Genomic DNA, 15,825 nt, shown 5'->3' on the forward strand with positions numbered 1-15,825 from the left:
TGGCGGTCCAGTGGTTAGGACTTGGTGCTTTCACTGCTGGGGCCTGAGTTCAGTCCCTGGTCAGGGAACTAAGATCCTGCAAGCCACGCAGCGCAGCCAAAATTAAATAAACAAAAAATTAAAAATTCTTTACATGAATATTTTAAATAGCTATAAATAGGTCTTTGAGTAGGGCTACCATATTTTACATATCAATTACCCTATTAGATGTGTGGATGGTTTCCTGTTTTTCTCTATTACAAATTATGCTGCCTGGACTTTAACGTAATGGGTACCACTAATGCTTTAATATTAGCTGCCTCCTAAAACTCCACTGAAATGACATATTTCTTTTTTTTGTTGTTTTTTTTTTTTTTAAATTAATTAATTTATTTTTTTGGCTGTGTTGGGTCTTCGTTTCTGTGCGAGGGCTTTCTCAAGTTGCGGCAAGCAGGGGCCACTCTTCATCGCGGTGCGCGGGCCTCTCACTATCGCGGCCTCTCTTGCTGTGGAGCACAGGCTCCAGACGCGCAGGCTCAGCAGTTGTGGCTCACGGGCCTAGTTGCTCCGTGGCATGTGGGATCTTCCCAGACCAGAGCTCGAACCCGTGTCCCCTGCATTGGCAGGCAGATTCTCAACCACTGCGCCACCAGGGAAGCCCAAAATGACATATTTTTAAAGGAATAAATCTGTAGTGCCACAGAATGGAAGATGGAAAGCAGACTGAAGAGTAGAAACTGATTTGGTATAGTAGAGGAAGTTCAAACCTAAAAATTTGACTATGGAAGGAATGCTTATTTAGAAGCAAGCTGATTTGCTCCTTAAGACTCAGAATAACCTAGAAATGGGAGAAAAAAGACACTGCTGAATGTAAGGGTGAGATTTTGAGCTGGAAGTAGGGTTGATTGAAAGTCTATTCCTTTCTACCCAGTTAGGTAGGTAGGTAGTTTACTACTGTCCTCTTACCATGGAATGAGAATTGCTGTCTTATGAATTTGAAACAAGTCTTCAGACTGAGAGATACCAGTCATAGATTGAAAATGAAGATAAGTTAAAATTCTGTGTACTTGGATGGCATATTCCTAGAATGGTGACAATTAAGTCTCAAGGAAAAAGGAGGGAGGATCCTTTTCTGTAGAAACTCAGTGGTCCTAGAAAAATACCTCGAAAGGGATTCGGACATTTGAAGATTTTCCAGTGAGAAAGTTGAGTCCCCACCAAGTGAATTTCAAAGTATGAACAAACTCAAAAATCACTAGATTTTTGAAGATTGATCCAGCACTAATAACCGAGACCAAAACAGGATTGATAACAGAAAGAAGAAAACCTGAAAATGAATGTTTTCAAAGGTAAGAAATTGTATCTATGAAGAAGGTACAGAATGCTTTAAAGAATAGATTTTATGAATATAGCTCAAAAATTAGTTAAAACATTGGAAGTTTAAGGAGTGTAAGAAAGAATAAATAATCCAAAAATACGGATTTTTTTTTAAAGAGGTCCACTCCAGATTGTCCAACATCTAACTATTAGGAGTTTCTTAAAGGAAATGGAATAAAGCAAAGGATCAAGAAAATAATCAAGGATACTTGACACTCTTCACTTTGAAAGCACTCAGCACAATGAATGCAATGAATGGGAAAAGACCCATAATAAGGCATATTTTGTTTCAGAACATTAGGAGAAATGAGAAAGTCTAAAAAACGGGATTGGAATATGGAGAGTGGGCCCCTAAAATGAAGTGGGAATAAGAATGGTATCAAGTTTCTCAGTAGTGATATGGGAAGCAATGACTTCTAAGTTTTGAGTGAAAATTATTTCTAACAGAGTTCTATTCCCAGCTGAGGTACCAGTGTAGAATAAAGATACTTTCATATATTCCAAGTGTCAAAGAATTTTTTTGTCTTCCCATTGTCCCTTTCTTGGTAAGTACATGAATGACCTACTCCACCAAAATGGAGGAGTAAGCCATGCAAAAGAAAGATGAGATACAAACCAGAGCTTGTTATTTCTGGGATAAATGAAGAGAAATCCAGAATGCCAGCTGTGCAGCAGCGTTGAGCAGCAATTTCAGTACATAGAGGACTAGAAGGATGAAATAGTTTGGGGTAAGATTAATAAAATGAAAGAAAGGAACTGATAGATGATCTGATGGTAGCCAATAAACAGTAGTCACAGTACTCTTAATCAGTCTTTCAGTGCCTCACCCTTAACCATATGCAAAAAAACTAAGATGAAAAAATTTGAGAAATGCGTTCAACATGAAAGAAACCAAGATGAAAAAAAAAAAAAATGGAGGAAACAATGTAGGGAACAGAAGAGTAGTTAAAAGTCTAGTTATTCTTAATTGACACTGAAGAATTCTTTGCACCCATACAACACTAACAAGAAAAAAGGATCTTTTAAGAAATAAGAACCTTTAAAAATTTAAAATGATCATGAAGTTAAAAAACTGATTCTCGGACTTCCCTGGTGGCGCAGTGGTTAAGAATCTGCCTGCCGACGCAGGACACACTGGTTCGAGCGCTGGTCGGTGAAGATCCCACATGCCGTGGAGCAACTAAGCCTGTGCGCCAGAACTACTGAGCCTGCGCTCTAGAGCCCACAAGCTACAACTACTGAGCTACGTGCCACAACTACTGAAGCCCCCATGCCTGGAGCCCATGCTCTGCAACAAGAGAAGCCACAGCAGTGAGAAGCCCATGCACTGCAACGAAAATTAGCCACTGCTCACTGCAACTAGAGAAAGCCCGTGCACAGCAAGAAAGACCCAACGCAGCCATAAATAAATAAATAAAACTTATTTAAAAAAATTGATTCTTTCAGATTTATTTCTGTCCTGACAGGATTTAAGGGAGACCCAAAGCATTCCTTATAAGACCTCCATGATCTGTCACACACTTTATCACCACAAACTGCCTAAGGAACCCATCCCAAGAAGGAAGCTATAATCATAACAAACTATACAACTTCTAGAGCTTTTTCAAGACTAATCACATCATGCTTTTTATCTGGTTTATCTGATTCATCCAGTTCAAGACTCAAAGGTTATTTGACCTAAAACATAAGAGTTTTAACCCTAAGAAACTAATTCCTAATCTGACTGAGTCTTACTGACCATTTCTCCACCTCCTTCCACCGTGCCCTAATTTTTAGAATTGTCATAAACAAAATTGAAGCTTGCCTACTCCCTGAGCCCAGTGTTTCCCCAGAGTCTCCTCAGTTGGTAGCTATACTTTTTTATGTTGACAATCATGTAATCTGTGAATAGAGGCAGTTTTACTTCATTTTCAACCTGTTTTATTAATTATGTTAGCTATAGGTTTTTTATAGATGTTCTTTATTAAGTTAGGGAAATTTCCTTCTATTTATAAGCTTAATGGATGTTGAATTTTGTCATGCTTTTTCTACATTTATTGAGATAATCATGAGGCTTTTCTTAGTCTGTTTAAATGGTGATTAATTTTCAAATGTTGAACCAGCTTTGCATTCTTGGAATGAACCCCACTTGGTCATGATGTATTATCCTTTTTATATGATGCTGGATTCAGTTTGCTAATATTTTGTTGAGAATTTTTGCACCTACGATCATAAGGGATATTGGTTTTTGGTTTTCTTGTTACCTTTGGTTTTGCTGATGGTGGCCTCATAAAATGAGTTGAGAGGGTTTCCTCCTCTTACATTTTCTTTTTTTGTTTGTTTCTTGGGGTTTTTTTTGGCTGCATTGGATCTTCATTGCTGCGCACGGGCTTTCTCTAGTTGCAGCAAGTGGGGGCTACTCTTTGTTGCGGTGCGCGGGCTTCTCATTGCAGAGCACAGGCTCTAGGTGCGCGGGTTTCAGTAGTTGCAGCTCGTGGGCTCAGTAGTTGTGGTTCGCGGGCTCTAGAGTGCAGGCTCAGTAGTTGGGGCACACGGGCTTAGTTGCTCCTTGGCTTGTGGGATCTTCCCGAACCAGGGTGCCTGTGTCCTCTGCTTTGTCAGGTGGATTCTTAACCACTGCGCCACCAGGGAAGTCCCTGCTCTTTTTTCTTATCGTAGACTCTTAAGTTCCTGATTTTAGAGCTTTCCTTTTTTTCTAATATAAGCACTTAATGCTTACATTAGAAAAAATATAAAACACTGCTTTAGATTCATCTCACAGATTTTACTGTTATATTTTCATTTTTTTCAGATTAAATTATTTTTTAAATTCTCCTGAGACTTCCTCTTTGATCCAAGGGCTACTTAGATGATAGTATATTGTTTAATTCCAGATATTTGGTGGTTTCCCAGATATTTCTGTTATTTATTTCTAATTTAATTTTATTAGGATCCAATAATATATTTTTTCAGATTTTTATTATTTTAAGTTTATTAAGATTTGCTGGGCTTCCCTGGTGGCACAGTGGTTGAGAATCTGCCTGCCAATGCAGGGGACACGGGTTCGAGCCCTGGTCTGGGAAGATCCCACATGCCGCGGAGCAACTAGGCCCGTGAGCCACAACTACTGAGCATGCGCGTCTGGAGCCTGTGCTCCGCAACAAGAGAGGCCGCGATAGTGAGAGCCCCGCGCACCGCGATGAAGAGTGGCCCCCGCTTGCCGCAACTTGAGAAAGCCCTCGCACAGAAACGAAGACCCAACACAGCCAAAAATAAATAAATAAATAAATAAATAAATAAATAAATAAATAAATAATTCTCTTAAAAAAAAAAAAGAAATGGATTCCTTTTAAAAAAGATTTGCTGTATGGCATGGAACATATGGTCTGTTTTGGTGAGTGTTACATGCGTATTTGGAAAGAAGTATAACCTGACATGGTTGAGTGGAATATTCTGAATGTCAATTAAGGTGGTTGAAAGTGTTGCTCAGGTCATCTATGTCCTTATTAATTTCCTGCCTACTTGTACTATCAATTACTGAGAGGAGTTTTGAAGTCTCCAACTATATTGATGGATTTATATATTTTTCTTTTCATATTTATTTTTGCCTTGTGTGTTTTGAAGTTCACTTGTTTTAGATGCATACGCGTTCAGTGTTGTTCTGTCTTGAGGAATTGACATCTATTATTTTCCAGGGTCCCTCTTTGTCTCTGATACAATTCCTAGTTTTGAAGTCTACTTTATCTGAAATTAATATAAACACTCCAGCAGCTAGTGTTTGCATGATACATCTTTCTCCATCCTTTTACTTTTAATATATCTGTGTCTTTAAAGTAGATTTCTTATCACTAGCATATATATAGTTGGATCTTGCTTTTTAATCCACTCTGACAATCTCGTGTCTTTTAACTGGTGTGTTTAGACCATTTCCATCTAAAGTGATAACTTACATAGTTGATTTAAAATCTTCAGTAACTTTTTTTTATTTTTTGGCTGTGCCGTGCACATGTGAGATTCTAGTTCCCCCACCAGGGATTGAACCTGCACCCCCAGCAGTGGAAGCGAGGAGTCTTAACCACTGGATGGCTTGGGAAGTCCGTTCAGTAACTGTCTTTAATCCCACACCCCACATTCCTAAAGGTGAGACAGATACACTCCCTGTTATTCACCTTCTTCTTCACCCAGTTTAGATTCCACGGGCCATCACTATAATCATCCCCTTATCGTTTGCTTCCTGACCTTCCTTGCAATATTTCATCTCTGCCTAGTCAGCTCCTATATATACCTGTATAGCTGTTTTTACCTGGAGAAAAACAGTTGTGCTGTTACTGTGAACTGATAACCACTATTCTGAAGTGGGCCTTTAGCACCTAGCTAAAATCTTATATCTCTCTGATCATTTCAGTCTTCCACTCTCTGAGGTGACTGTTGCACAGCTTACTTGCCTCAAATCTCCAACAGCTTCTAATTCCTCACAACTAATGAACTAATTTTTTATATTGAGAGATAGAAGCAAGGAGCACTAAATCTTTTCATTATCAAATTTATCTTCCTACCTGCATCTGGTGTTATATACTCTGTCTTCCCTCTCATCTATTTAAGGACTTTACTCCCATCTTTCTCCTGCATTGTTAATTTCCCCTTTTTTACTTTAACATACAAACTGGGTATTACAGCAAGTCCCCTACATACAAACCTTCAAGTTGCGAATGTTCAAAGATGTGAACATGCATTCACATGTCCAGTCTTATAAGTTAGTTCACGTGTCTGGCGTACTTCGTCACGTGTGTGCATCCTCTGCAAGTGGTTGTGTTTTTGTGTACTTTACAGTACTGTATAGAGTGCAGTAGTACAGTATCTTTATTTCAAGCCCAGGATGTCTGGAAGCAAGCATAAAAGCAGCAGTGATGTAGCTGGTACTACTGTACTTTTCAAGGTACTGTACTGTAAGATTAAAAATGTTTTCTTAGTTTTTTGTGTTTTTTTTTTATGTACTATTTATGTGGAAAGTATTTTTAAACCTGTTACAGTACAGTACTATATAGCTGATTGTGTTAGTTGGGTACCTAGTCTAACTTTGTTGGACTTTGGAACAAATTGGACTTATCAACGTGCTCTTGGAACAGAACTCGTTCATATGTAGCAGACTTACTGTATGTCTCCATCTTAAAGAGAAAAAGGAAGCCTTTATAGGCTCTTAACCCATCCAGTCTAGGAATTGAACTCATGCATGCAACTCACCTGCATGCTTTTAACCGTTACGTGGGACATTTCAAACTTAGGTTTAAAAACAGAATCCTGGGAATTCCCTGGTGGCCCAGTGGTTAGGACTCCACACTTCCACTGCAGGGGCCTGGGTTCTATCCCTGGTCAGGGAACTTAAGATCCTGCAAGCTGTGCGGTGCGGCCAAAAAAAAACCAAAACAATCCTCTTCCCTCTCCATTACCACCCAAATCTGCTGCTTCCTTCATCTTTCCTTAGGTGGTTGAATGGTACATCATTTATCCAGTTGCTCAAGCAAAGACCTCCCAAATCATCCCTCATTCCTTTCTCTGCCTAATGGCCAATGTTCATTAGCAACTTTTATTAGCTCAACCTTTATATATTCTGGCTCTGATTTCCACTTACTGCTGTCTGCTATTTTCCTAACCAAGCCACTATCACATTTGCTTCGACTATTAAACTTGTAGGTGTCCCTACTTCCACTCTTGAGCTCCTACAGTCCATCTACTACATAGCAGCCAGATTGTTATTTTTTAAAGTAGTACTTACCTGCTCAGAATGGCTTAATTTAGAATAAAATCCATGTTCCTTACCATGTCCATAATATGACTCTATGTGACATTACCACCCCCTCTGGTCCTGACTATTCCTCCAACCTTATCCCTTTCTCTCCCTTGCTCATTCTATACTAGATGTACAGCCTCTTGGTATTTGTCAAACATACCAGGCTTCTTGCAACCTCAGGTCTTTTGTATAGCCTGTTCCCTCTGCTTGGAATGCTTTTCCCCCAGATCCTCACATGTCTTGCTTAATCATTTATGTTGCTGTTCTAATGTCAGTCCTTCCCTGACCATCCTAACTAAAACAGCTTTTACTTCCATTCATGTCTCCTCCTGCCTGCTTAATTTTTCTTTATGGTACTTTATGGCACTTACTATTAACCCACTTTTCAATTTAGTTCAACATGAGGATTGGGATTATCTTACTACTTTATCTCCAGTTACCAGAACATTGCCTGGGACATAGAAGAATATAGTAGTTCAGTCATCAGTGAGCACTTGTTGAATGAATGAATGAATAGAAATGTAATAGAGCAGCGGTCCCCAACCTTTTTGGCACCAGGGACTGGTTTCATTGAAGACAGTTTTTCCACCGGGGGTTGGGGGGTGGTTTCAGGATGATTCAAGCGCATTGCATTTATCGTGTGCTCTATTTCTATTATTATTACATTGTAACATGTAATGAAATAATTATACAACTCACCATAATGCAGAATCAGTGGGAGCCCTGAGCTTGTTTTCCTGCAACTAGATGGTCCCATCTGGGGGTGATGGGAGACAGTGACACCCGACATGTGTTGCTTATGTCCAGTCTACTCCGTAAGATGCAGCTTAATTGTCACTTGCCACTCGCTGATAGGTTTTGATATGAGTCTGCAAGCAACTGATTTATTATGCTCTCTGTGCAGTCAAACCTCTCTGCTAACGATAATCTGCATTTGCAGCTGCTCCTCAGCCCTAGCATCACCGCCTCAGCTCCACCTCAGAGCATCAGGCATTAGATTCTCACAAGGAGCGCACAACCTAGATCCTTCACATGCGCAATTCACAGTAGGGTTCACGCTCCTATGACAATCTAATGCTGCTGCTGATCTGACAGGAGGAGGAGCTCAGGCGGTAATGCAAGTGATGGGGAGTGGCTGTAAATACAGATGAAACTTCCCTCGCTTGCCTGCCACTCACCTCCTGCTGTGCAGCCCGGTTCCTAACGGGCCACAGACTGGTACCGGTCTGTGGCCCGGGGCTTGGGGACCCCTGTAATAGAGGATGTCTCAATCAGAAAAACAAAACCAAAAGGCAGTTAGAAAATAGAAGCAAGAATATGAGGAATGGACCAAACCAGAAGGAAAACAGAATAAACTCCACCAAGAGAGAATGGAGAAATAAGGGGTTCTATTACCAAAGAAATAGTACAAGAAAATGTAGAGCTGAATGACACAAATTTCCAGATTGAAAGACCCACCAGCTCAGTGTAATCAATCAAAAAATGACATATCTTTGTCAAATTTTAGAGCACTGGCAGAAGAAAAGATCCTTAAAAGCCCCTTGAAAGAAAAGATCAATAACATCAGATTTATTTAAAACTACACTGTATTCTAGGAAAGAGTGGAGCAGTTTTTAACTGCTGGTAAAAATTATTTTCCATCTAAATTTTCATTCAGTTGTTAGTCATTTATTAGGATGGAATAAACTTTTTAACATTCAAAGATTCAGAAATTTTACTTATACATACCATCTTAAGAAGTTGCTTGTAGATAGGCTGTAGCAAATTGGAGTATATCAAAAATAAAGATACTTGGGGTCAAAGAAACAGTGGAACTAATCCAGAAGAGTAATACAGGAAAGACCCATGACGACAGCACAAAAAGAAACCCTTTGTTAGAGCAGGACAGAGGGCATTGAGAGGGCTTTTTGACTCTTAGAAAAAAAGACTTGATAAAATATTAGATATAGAGACAGATTGCCTTATTGCATAACCTCATTTATTCTTTCCATGTGAGTGGAGCCCCTGATATTGCACAGTTCATGTCCCACATGGATGAAGCAACTAGAAATGCACAAGAGAAAGACAAGTGTAAACTCGAGTACAAAACCCACAGTAATAGGAATAGCTAACATTTTTTGGCTATATACTAAGTACCAGTAATTGTTCTATGTACTTTTACATGTATTAACTGTATTTAATCTGATTTTATTTTGTTTATTTTTTTAAAGAGGTATTTTTTAAAAAAATTTATTTATTTTATTTATTTATTTTTGGCTGCATTGGGTCTTCGTTGCTGCGCACGGGCTTTCTCTAGTTGCTGCTAGCGGGGGCTACTCTTCATTGTGGTGGCTTCTCTTGTTGTGGAGCACGGGCTCTATGTGCGTGGCTTCAGTAGTTGTGGCTCTCGGGCTCTAGAGTGCAGGCTCAGTAGTTGTAGCGCACGGGCTTAGTTGCTCTGTGGCATGTGGGATCTTCCCAGACAAGGAATTGAACCCGTGTCCCCTGCGTTGGCAGGCTGATTCTTAACCACTGTGCCACCAGGTTAAGTCCCTAATCTGATTTTAAAACAACCTTGTAGATCCTGTGCTCATTTTACACATGAGGAAATGGCAGAAAGATAAAATAACTTCCTCAAAGTTAACACTGCTAAGAACTACCTTATTCAGGGTTTGAACTCCAATATGGGCTGCAATATAGCAATTAAACTACACAACTTGGTACTTCATGAGCAACATTTGCAAGGCAGTAAACACTGATAATCGATTTAACCAAATGTAGTGATAAATCTGAATTGCAAGATGAGGGGGATGGCTCTTAGAATGTCAGATTTTCATCTCAGAGCAGATTGTAGATATATCCAGAATTTCTAAACTAAGAAATAGTATTCAAAGTACATTATTTTAAAATATGATAGCAAATATCCAAAGAAATGGCCGAGAAAGCTTATCTCTAAAGAGTAAGACCAGACACTGAAAAAGGCTGGGCAAAAGACTGTTATTTTCACTATAAGCCTTTTGTTTCTTTAACTACCGTTTATTTATTCTTTTCATAAAAATATGTTTATATTAAAAGAACTTCCATTTTCACCCTATAGTAATGTTTCTCTAAGTACACATTGTACTTTCTGCCTCTGTGCATTTAAAATTACTGTTTCTTCTTTTGGATACGATTCTCTTCCTTTTCTAGAAATTGAAATCTTATCCTTCAAGTCCACCCCTAAATGCCACCTCAGATCTCCCATAGGACTCCATAAGCGTTCTAGTACTTATGTACATCCTACCTTATATCCTTGTTAGTTGTTGACCCAGTTGATTGTAAACTCTTTTCTTTTTTGGCCAAGCTGCATGGGTTGTGGAATCTTATTTCCCCTATCAGGGATTGAACCTAGGGCCACAGCAGTGAAAGCGCTGAGTCCTAACCAAAGGACTGCAAGGGAACTCCCTGTAAACTCCTTTTTTTTTTAATTGTAAACTTAAACACGATCTTGTTACTCTCATGATGTAAAATAGGCACTCAGTGAATGTCAAATGAATTGAATTATGTGTGTACTGAAGAAATAAATATCAAGAGGAGCAGAGGAAACGGAACTAAGGAGGCACCATCAGCAACGTTAAAGGCATCAGAAAGATGGAGCAGATTTGAGCTGGTCATTTCATATGGACAATATTTTCGGCATTTTGTTGTTCTCTTGCAATCTCTGAGCAGTTTTGATCACATGATAGGATTAACAGCTAGTCTAGAAGTTACAGTGGTGAGCTAAAACTTCAGAAGTTTGGCTGTTTAAAATAATTACCAAGAAGAGTCAGGTGAAAGTTTGCTTTCTTTCGAAGATATGATAAACTTGTGCACAGATACTTCTTTGTGACAAAAGGAGAAACGCCAGTAGGGAGAGAGAAATTGAAGATGTTGGGGAGATGGAAAATACTATCTTTTTTGTGGGAAGAGTGGTCTACAGAACATGTGTGGATTCTATAATCAAGAAATACATTAGGGCTTCCCTGGTGGCACAGTGGTTGAGAATCTGCCTGCCAATGCAGGGGACGCGGGTTCGAGCCCTGGTCTGGGAAGATCCCACATGCCGCGGAGCAACTCGGCCCATGAGCCACAACTACTGAGCCTGCGCGTCTGGAGCCTGTGCTCCGCAACAAGAGAGGCTGCGATAGTGAGAGGCCCGCGCACCGCGATGAAGAGTGGCCCCTGCTTGCCGCAACTGGAGAAAGCCCTCGCGCAGAAACGAAGACCCAACACAGCCATACATACATACATACATACATACATACATAAAAAGAATGTAAGCAGACAAGAATAGCATTTAAAAAATAAAAAAAAATTAAAAAAAAATAAAAAGGGCTAAAATTAAAAAAAAAAAAGAAATACATTAGATAGAAAATGCTGTAAAATGTATTATTACTGTTTTGAAGGAATTATTGTCTAGAGTGTAGATTGCTGTAAATATACCCTGTAGGAAGTAGGAAGAGTCATAGTGGTCTTTCAGGCAATCCCTCTCGTTTTTACTGGTGAGAAACTCAAGTTGAGATTCGACTTGCCTAAGGTTCATATATACATTGTTAATAAATCATGTAGCTGGAATTAAGACTACCTCCAAATCCATGTTCTTTGTATCTTCCAACCCAGTCTGAAATATCCTGTCTCCCTGATGATTAAATCCCTTTTTAACTAAATGTCACTTTTCTGAAACTCTCCCTCTTACATCTCTCTGAACTCCCTCTCATTCAGACACAGTAAGTTTTTTCGGAATGCTTATACTTCTTTGTGTAAACTTTTATTATAGCACACATCACACTGTATTAGCACAGTTTGTTTTCATCTCAGTCTTTTCCTCCTTAACGGTTCGAGTCATGTCTTTTTTACCTGTAACCCTAGCACAGAGACTGGCAGAGTACTGGTGCTCAATAATGTCTTCCGATGGGAATTCTTATTATTATGAACCATTTTGATCTGTGAAAATGGTACCAAAGGTGCTATTTATAAGCCATGCCAAAAATATTCAGGGAGTTTGTGTTTGTGGGCAAAATTTTGGAAATAAAAGACATCTAAATAGCCAAACAGAAATGTAAGATGTCTCAACTCAAAAGGCCCACAGGACTTGGGTAATTCTAGGCCTTAGTGATCAGATTCTAGGCCTCGTGAAAGTCAGGTGAAGCGCTATTCTAAGAAATGATTTGGAAAAAAAGGGAAAGTGAATTGAGTATAAAATAGCTCTGTTTATAAGGGCCCTATATCATATATTTCTTTTAAAGGTCTGTTTCTACTCTACCTCTTTCCCATACTGCCTTTCATTTATACCTTGACAAGCATCAAAAAAGATTTGAGGCAAGTTTTAAAAGCAAGTAGAATAAATTAATGGTAAAATAATTGTATTAGGGTCAAGGAGAGGAGAATAGAGAGTCAAGAGCAGAGACATCCCAAAGTGCTCACTCCTCTCAGTGGGCCCAAACCAAAGTGCCATCGGTGCTGTGTCTGGTTCCGCATTTTGGATCTCTGGGTAACATCTATTTCTCTTCTTACTCTGATCCTGTCTAGAGATTACGTAACCTGTGGACTAAATTGAAAAGTTAACTGCAAAACATCTTGTATATAAAACAGTGTAGAAGAAAAAAGTGGAAAATAGATTAAAATATATAAATATATATTATTTAAAATTTTATATAGATTACTAAAATATGTTATATAAATCATATAGCAAGAGACTATAGTTCATTGCTGCAATCTTTAGATCTGCAGCTGGTCATGAGGCAGTAGTTGACAGATATTACCATTATGATTTTCCTATATCTATTCCAAATTCACCTTGCATTTCGCTAGCACTTTGATAGATAGAGTTTTTTTCATTAGGATATTATTCTCCCTGGATTCCTCCCATACCCCCTCCCTGCCACAGTTGTGGAACAGTAACTCATTTACCTATTCGATAATATAGATCAGTCATTCCAGTCACTATAACATTTCTCTGTCAGTGATGTGTACCCAGCCTCTTCAACACCTGTAGTGCATCATTTTTTAACACCCTTTATTCTACAAAATTATTTCCAGTAATCATTGAAATAATAATAAAACAGTGAAAATTTTCTTTTATTGAACTTCACATATGTGTAATCATTTAAAATTTTAGAGTAAAAAGAGGAAAAGTAATAGATTAATAGTTTTAATTTACATTAATATATTTTTTGAGAAAAAGGAAGAACCTACATATTAGTCTGATGTACAATGAATATTGCAATTTTTATTTTTTGAATCTTCTCCAAATTTATTAATATTGTCAAAATTGATCTTTCTATGTTAATGTTCAAAAAAGATTATACCCAGATTTGTCATTTATCCTTACTCATAGATGAGTGAAGAACACTTTTTGTTTTAAATTTGAAAAGTATTGAATGAAGCAACTTATAACAAATTAGAGGAAAAGTCTTAAACATAAGGATAAGTGTGTCAGAAATTCATAAAGTCCCATATCACAGAATATTCCAGAAATAGCAATACTGTCAGTGTTTTTGCTTTTCAGGGTTGATTGTAGTGACTTCAACAGAAAAAAAATTCAAACAAAAACTCCAAGTTGTCATGTAGAATGGCAAATTTGCAGTAATTGAAGTTCAGTTTCTTTATTTGGTTATTTTAAATCTAGGGGCTTCAGGCTTCTGCCTTCTGCCTAGAATGTAGAAAACTGTGAAGAGGGTGGTTCCCACCCTAGCATGAAAAGGCAGATAATCCACAAAGTCGTAACTTTTCTTGAACCCATCAGAGAACTGAAGTAACCCAATGGCCTGAAATCTAAAGAAAGGTGCCTGAGACACAAGGGGAGTGTTATGCCTACGTGTAGGCACTTCTACACGGTCCTCCATCGGCACTCACAAGGAACACTTGGTACCGGTGGAGACCAGAGATGACTTTCTTGGTAGTGCAGGCCTGGGGGAGGTGAGCAGTTGCTGCTATGGAAAAGAAACCAAGCCCTGCCTGAACTCATCTCTGCTAGGTAAAAGAAGCAGTATCTGCTTGAGAAGGAGAGCAACCTTTCACCCCAGAGTACAGGTGAAGATCAAATGAGGCTGGAGAAAGAAAAAGAAAAAAATCCCTGTCCCATGGGGAAGAGGAAGAAAACTATCCTGGAACCAGGCCATTAGAGCCTCTTACTGCTGAGAGGGGGTCAGGAACATTGAGGAAGCCCCACCCCTTAAATGTTTTCCTGCCTGCTGACCCAGTTTCTGGTGAGGCCTCTTCCTGGATTGTAGATCGCGACCTTCTTGCTCTGTCCTCACGTGACCTTTCCTCAGTTAGTGCAGGTGGAGAGAGAGTGTACAAGTTCTCTGGTTTCTCATCTTATAAGGACACTAGCATTGCCAGAAGCAATGCCAAAAATAATATCATAGAACTGGTCCTGTGAAGATACAGCCTCCACTGCCAATGCCTGAGGCACCCCAGCCAGCCTACAGCACCGATACCACCAATTCTGGACGTTGGACACTGCTGCCCCCCACTTCTAGGGTGGAGTGGTCCCCATTCTGTAGTGACACAGTCCACATCTCAAAAGCGTGTTATAGGTGTTTGGTTGACAGCATCCAGGTCAAATGTCTGAGCCCTTGGTGCAAGGGAGGCTGGGAAAGTAAGTGTTGGTGTTTTCAGCTTCTACGGAGGGAAATGGGCTCTGCCTCGTGGGGGGTCAGTTGTGGGGTGGGGGTTCCCCAAACCCAAAAAGGGCATTCAGTATGCTGACTGTCTGAAAAATGATGATGAGGTTTTACTTGTAAATGTGGCCTCTTTGGGGCTGAATGGTATGGAAATGTGAGGAAGTGGAAACTTTCTCCCTGGTTCAAGAAAGATTGATTAACAGAAGTGAAGTGGTTGGCCCAGAACCTGGAAAACAGATGCAGCGAGCAAGAACGAAGTATCTGGGTGTCTTTGATCGCTGCCTGAGGATGTTCTGGCCGTAGCTGGGGCTGCCGGTCTGCTTGAGTAGTGACAACAGCTGTGAGCAGGTGAGCATTCCTACGGCCAGGAATAGGAATAGGTTTCCAGGAATAGGAAACCTCATTCTGTGAGGTTTTCTCCATATATTACCCTCATGACTGTGAAGCAGTTATTTTACAGGTGAGAAACCTGTGTTGTGAAAGGGCCTATGAGATTTCCAAGATCTCACAGTGCCAGGTACATCAGAACAGAGGGGGGGTTCTGCAGGCAGTTGCAGCTAATAGAGGCTGATCGTGAAGATGACCCAGCCACCTCTTCTTGTAGAGTCTACACCTCCCAGACCTCATTCAACTCAGCTTCCCACAGAGACTTCCCAAGCAGAGAGAAGGAAATAATCAGTCATTGTGAACATGCTGGCCTCTGGTTTACACATAGTCTTTTGTGTAAATAAAAGACTATGTTTAATAGTCTTTGGTTAATAAGGCCAGTCCCATGGAAAAAACTGTTTCCAGACCCTCCTAACAGAACAGGAGTAACCCCAGCAAGTAACCCTCTGAGAAGTGGAGCTCACTGATGGGAAGGTGGTGTGCTTGTAAACTCAATTATTGTTAATAATGGTGCTTTTGACATAATGTGGGTTTAACAATCTGGTACTTAAGTAGATGCTGCTTTGTTGTGTATAGTTAAACATTTTTTGAGAAGATGTCTCGTTTATCTTAAACTTTAAGGTACAACTTACATATCATAAAATACACCCCCCCTTAAAATGTATAATTCAATAATTTTCAATAAATTTA

Source organism: Eubalaena glacialis, chromosome 5, assembly GCF_028564815.1.
Source record: "Eubalaena glacialis isolate mEubGla1 chromosome 5, mEubGla1.1.hap2.+ XY, whole genome shotgun sequence".
NCBI lineage: Eukaryota > Metazoa > Chordata > Mammalia > Artiodactyla > Balaenidae > Eubalaena > Eubalaena glacialis.